We start from the raw sequence: 6,128 nt of genomic DNA, 5'->3' as shown, positions 1-6,128 counted from the left end.
TCTCTCTCTTTACATGTACTTCTTGCCAACAAAGGGGCGACCTTAATAAAAACATATACACCAAGAACAGAGCTGGGCATGTGCCTGTCCCCTGTCCACTGCTCATTACTGCAGTGAGCTGTGCTGAGATCCACGGCTCATTTTAAACTTGGCTGAATCTTACCAGGAACTTTTATCAGCTGCAATGATGTTGGTATCGAGCCCGAATGTGGAGCGATGGAAGTGATGGAGTCCAGAGCTGTGACAAGTCCTGCTCTGAGTTTTCTGCCTGTTCTTTCAGAATCAATGTTGTCTCTCTGCCTATGCTCTGTTGGATGACCATTCCTTCTCTTGCTAGATAATTTTGCCAGTGATTTCAGCGTGGGCCAGACTTGGAGAAACACAAAGTCCTGGCAGCCTAATTCTTTATATATTTGCCTAGTTACTCTTATGGATGTGAACATCCCTGATCGTTTTAAGCACCAGTAATATGTAAGAGAAGACTGACCCACATCAGACACAATCCAGCTGCAAGCTATGATACAAACTCATGATTAGCTTGTTACAATTCTGTGTTGTGGTCCAAACCCAGCCCCTTAGCTGAGGAAGCAGAACAATCCCTGGGTCCCAAATCACCGAGCCTTTGATCTTGGCAATTTAATTTGGAATGAGACACTTTGGGATGCTGATGTGTTACTGAATCCGTAAACCAATACATAATGCACGACAACTTTAACCTCCCAGCAAATGTGAATGTGCACTGCACTCTTCTGAATCTGAACTTGTGTAGGATGCCAGTTGATACTTGTGGGTAGCATTTATGCAGAGAAGTAGTATCCTGTCAACAGCTGCTTTTGCTTTAAAAATCTAGAAGCATTCTTAGAAAGCATTTTGTGGCTTGCAGACTTATGTAGGATTTTTTTCTATATATTCGTTTTTCCTCTCCTCTCTACAACAGTACTGCTAATAATGTGTTTTCTTATCCCGATGCACATCAAATCCAAAATCAAAGATTGATAAGAAAAATGAATTAGAAACTTTAAAAACCCAATCCATCAAATCACTAGATATTTTAGAATGAAACTAAAGAGTGAAAGTAAGATAAAGCTAAAACATAGAGTGATCTCCAAAGGTGCAAGGCATTTGGAAGCCGCAGCTCCAGTGAGGTTCTCTCCTTGATTTCTAGGAATGAATACAAGAACGCTGCAAGAAGACAAGGGAAGATGCTGGTCCATGGGTCTGCCTAGTGTAATTCTGATGCCAATGGGAACATTATTAGAAATTAGACATTTGTGCTTGGACAATTTCCCTTTACAGGTTCGGACAGGCTGTGAATGGGGGCTGGTTTTAGAAGATGGGATGCTAGCAAAGCAGCACACCCATGGTAGCCACCTCTTTTGGCTTGCTGAATTGATGCCATGTGCCTCTGCATGAGTATCCAATGCCCTCTGTCCATCCCATGCATCAGGAATTCCCATTCCTTGTCTTCCCGTGCATCTTCACTAACGGATCAAGATGCAAACCCGCCAGCTCCGTGGGGGCTGAGCCTCACCAGCCATTTTTCTCATGCAGCACCAAGCAGCCATTTGATGGAAATGGCTCAGTGCCATCCCCGACCTAGGCTGCTTTTGAACCGGGCGACCTCTAAGTGAAAGGCTTGGTATCACATTGCCAGTTCCCCAAACCATCTGTCCTCCTTCAGTGAGCTTCCTTCAAAAGTCCCGGCACACTTCATAAACATCACAGCCCTTCTCACCCCTCCAGCTGCCCCTTCCTCTAGGAGAACCAGCAGTTCGAAGGAAATACCACTCATTTCTCCTTTTCATTTTTCCTTCCCCAGTGTGTTAAATTTGACATCTGCGATTTGGCAAAGGCAAATAGTTGTGTTTTTTTTGTTTTTGTTTTTTTTTTCCCCCCTCTATGCGTGTTTTAAACCTGTTGGTGAGGATGGAGAAGGCAGGGATCCACGCTGGTGCGGGTGGAGGCGATGCTCTGCCCGGTAGCAAAGCCTCCTCTAACAGCCACGTCTTTGAACGCGAAACAATAAAGCAAACTTCCATTTCCTTAACACAACATCGTCATGTCACAACCCCCGGAGCTCCACCTTCCCTTTCAAGAAGTTAGAAAGTGGGACTTTAGACAAAGAAAAATAGTCTCAGGTGGGTTCGCCATGGATCATTTTGACTATATTTTAAACACTGAAATGTCAATGCTTAGTCATAGACAAGACATGATTCTTATCTAGCTACATGTGGCTTCCAGTATAAAAAAAATTTGAACCCGTGCCATTTCCTGTTGGAGAGAGCTTAAACACAGGGGTGACAAGGGCACATCTATTTTGGATCCCTATTTTAAAAGCCTCCAGATATCATAGAAATCAACTGGCACAAACAGAGGACTTTGAATTTCTTTCATGGCGGTGGCAAATTACGTATATCAATGAAACACATACTTAGTGAAGCGGAAGTGAGCACCAGCAATACTTCAATCATCTTTGGCATATGTGTACATTATTCCGTTTGATCTCATAGGATGCTGGATTTAGATGATATAATCCATTCGGGTTATCTTCCTCGAAGTTGGAGGGACGTAAGGAGATATCCACTTTCACAAGATAAAATTAGCACCTCTTTATTTTTCGGATAAACATTCTTCTTTTCTTTTTTTTTTTCTTCTTTTTTTTTTTTTTCCAGGAAAGCACTGATTAGAGTTACAAAGCATACCAATGGGTATGAGTTTATTCATATTCAACCCAAATCCTATTTATAATATAAAGGAAATAACACTGGTGTTACACAGGGCAACTTGGACAGCCTGGATCCAAGAGTAGTGAACCACGCTCTTCAAAAGAGCCGAAAGCTGTTATTTTCCAAAACCATGGTGGGAAAGTAGAAATTTCACTTAAAACGAGACGATCGCACCAGAAAATGGCCTACCCACACTGATGGGAAAGTGGAAATTTCACTTAATTTGAGACAATTGCACCAAAAAAAGGTCTGTCCACACCGATTCTCCTCTTCTAGTGCATCTTTTGACAAGGAGCTATGAGATTTAGGTATAAAGTCCGGACTCAAATTTTGCACAAAGAGATTCAATGTATTTTCTTGTACAGCTCTTCATCTCAGTTTAGCTTCCACCTACCACAGGTAGCTACAAGTTCTACCCAGATCAGCCAACCAAGCTCTCAAATACGAACCAACTCAACCCTTTAAAACAGCCCAGTTAGAAGTTATTTTTGTTAAGTCAAAGCATAGATGGCTCGGACATGGGAAATATGTTTCTGGGTAGATCTGTGTGAATAACGGATTGTTTGGTTCACTTGCTGCTCCAAACAATTGGGAGAGAAAAATGGCTTCCGGTGAATTAAGTCTTTTGTACGATGTGGAAGCCTTAATGGACCTTTGAACTTTTTTAAAATAAAGAAATACATTGCGTTATCTGCAATGCTTCATTTCATGTCAGAAAGAAAGGTGGTGACCTTCGAAAGTCCTTTGATGGTGGTAACAGTCCGGTGAAATCAACGCGATTTTCCCAAAATGTTTCTGCTGGTTTGGATCTCTGCATTTCAATCCGGGACGGGGAAAAACACAGTCGTAGGAGTTTTGCTTTTGTGTTTGTGGGTTTCGCTGGGGGTAAAACGCTCGTGGATCAGACCCCCATGGCCGTTGGCTCCCTTAAGTATGATGCACCAAGAATTTTGTATCGGCGTATGCAGATATTTTCGTCTTGGAATCCACCCTCGCATTTGCATTGCAGTTATGAAATAAAACCACAAGTGATACGATCTGTTGAAATATTCTGTGAGGCCTTGGTTATCAGGATGTGATTTTGTACCACTTTGCAACGTGAAGCTTTCCAGTTTAATGCACGATGACAGAACAAGATCCGTTTACAGGGATAAAGCAAGCTCGTTTTCAAGACCAAGTTTAGCAACTTCTCAAATGTCTGTTGTTGTCTGTCCTGTTAATTGGCTGCATGGCTGCAGTTTGTGTGGGCTGGCCATTATAACGTCAATAAATCCACTGACTGGAAATGAAATTTGATGCATAACGGGGCCAAATGTTGTGTTCCTGGGAGCCTGTCCACGTGCGTTGGTCATAGGAGTTCAGTGGATAAAGTTGAGTAGCCTCATCCAACTTAAAAGCAGTTATTTCTAGAGAAGAAAGCTAAGCTCTGGGCTTTTACATGGGTCTTCCACAAAGAGTGACCATTTAAATGTTTTTTCATGGAGGAAAGGCAGCAGAAAGGGATTTTTCCTCCTCCTCACCACAGTGTCCCCAAGTTCAGCCTTTCCCCATGGGATTTGGACAAGAAGTTGATTTCCCTGGGCTGTTGGAAGTTTGGCATAAGATTTTCGTGTCGAGAGCCCAAATTTTGCATTTTCCTGCCTTTCCCTCCCTAAATAAAAATAAAAATAAAAATCCCCCCAAACAGAATCAGCTAATGGGAGAAAGCCCAAGGAACAAGAAAAACTGGGAGGTAGCAGCATGCTGTGTGCGATAGCAGACAGATCTCCACACCAGTGGGGATTATTAATGGCCAGAGCACGCCATGTGGTTCTTTTTCCACTCAAGCTGACAGCAACTGTTTGTCTTCTGTTGTCCAAATTGTTCAATTCTTCCCGTCTGAAAATTGTGATTTCTGAAGGAGTGCACCGCGAATGAGTCCGACACCCTGCAAGCTGCCTGCTCGAGTGGCTGCAATAGTAGATTATATTAAACTAATCATAAACTGAATGCGTTACGTATGGAAAAAAACCCTCTAAACTTTAATTTGCTGCTTGATCGAGACAAAATTGTGGGAAATGCATAGACCCAGTTCCTATAGAAATAGAAATGAGGGGAATGAGAGAAACTTATTGTCTGTAAGTGTGTGTTTCTGTAGGTTTGCAATCACACCCGTTGTATCCCCCGAGAGCTCGGGTTTCACGGGGCAGGAGCCGGACCATCAAGCTGAGAGCAACCACGGCCACAATTAGCTGCAGAAGCTGAATTTGGGGGATTTCTCATTAACCTGTCATGTCAAATGCCATATGATAAGACGGTGAAAATTGGGGGGAGGAGTGGCAGTGGAGGGGTAAAAGTTCATTTTGCAAAGCAAACAAACAGCGAGTCACTTGATTTTACTAATTATCCTAGCCTGTGGCTCTCTCAGCCATTATTCCCCCCCCACTCCCCCATCAGTGTATGAACTGACAAGATAAGATAGGGGCTGGTATTTTCTAAACTATCCTGCCTGACGGCATATACAGATAATATGAGGATTCATTTGCAAGGGCGCACAGAAGATGGATTGATTTTCTTAATGCCGGAGCAATTGCTCATTACTGAAATAAGTCCTGGCATTTGTGGGGAATGGTGTGAGGGCACGGCAGGATGCCTGCCCGCAAACGGTGCCCTGGATTCTGTTTTTTGGGTGAAAAAGGGCGATTCTGGTGCTGCGGTGCTACACACTGTGGGTTTGATTCGCAGTGCAGCGGTGCCGATGGGTGGGTAAGTGCTGGATTGCACAGTCTGTAGAGCAGATTTTTTATATATACATTATATATATATACTGTATACACATTTTATATATACATCTAATGATACATTCCACTGTGAACTAATAGACCTGCAATTTCTCAGAAATGTTGTGGGTATGTGCTTAGCTGACCAAAAATCTCCCAATCTGCCAGAATGCACAGGCAAAATCACATCCAGTCTGTGCTGCCTCTTGCTTGGGTTGAGGTTCTGCTTCAGCACGAACCTCTCCAACCCTACAACAGAAGCCCACGAGGAATCAGTGTCCTGCACGCTCCCCAGCCCAACACATGGGGAGAAAAGAAGGGAATTTAATGATTATGCACTTGCCAAAGTTCTTGCATGGAATCATTGCCTTAGCTTGAATTATGCACTACCTTAAGAGTTAACTGTCTTTTTGTTCTTAGTTTTATTTTCACGCTGCGATAGCTAAACGGGTGCTTGAGGCTGTGCTGCCCTTATGTTGTGCCTTTTTCATGCTCTTTCTGCAGAGCAACACAGGAGAACCACACCATCATCACCGCTAAGGACAGAAATATCACAACGTTGACTCCCAGTATCAAATATTAACCCGAAGCCAGTGCAAGGCGTTGTGTCAGAAGACGCTTGATCCACAAAGCTGGCTTCGTG

Source organism: Meleagris gallopavo, chromosome 13 (genome assembly GCF_000146605.3).
Source record: "Meleagris gallopavo isolate NT-WF06-2002-E0010 breed Aviagen turkey brand Nicholas breeding stock chromosome 13, Turkey_5.1, whole genome shotgun sequence".
Classification (NCBI taxonomy): domain Eukaryota; kingdom Metazoa; phylum Chordata; class Aves; order Galliformes; family Phasianidae; genus Meleagris; species Meleagris gallopavo.
This window is presented reverse-complemented; position numbering follows the sequence as displayed.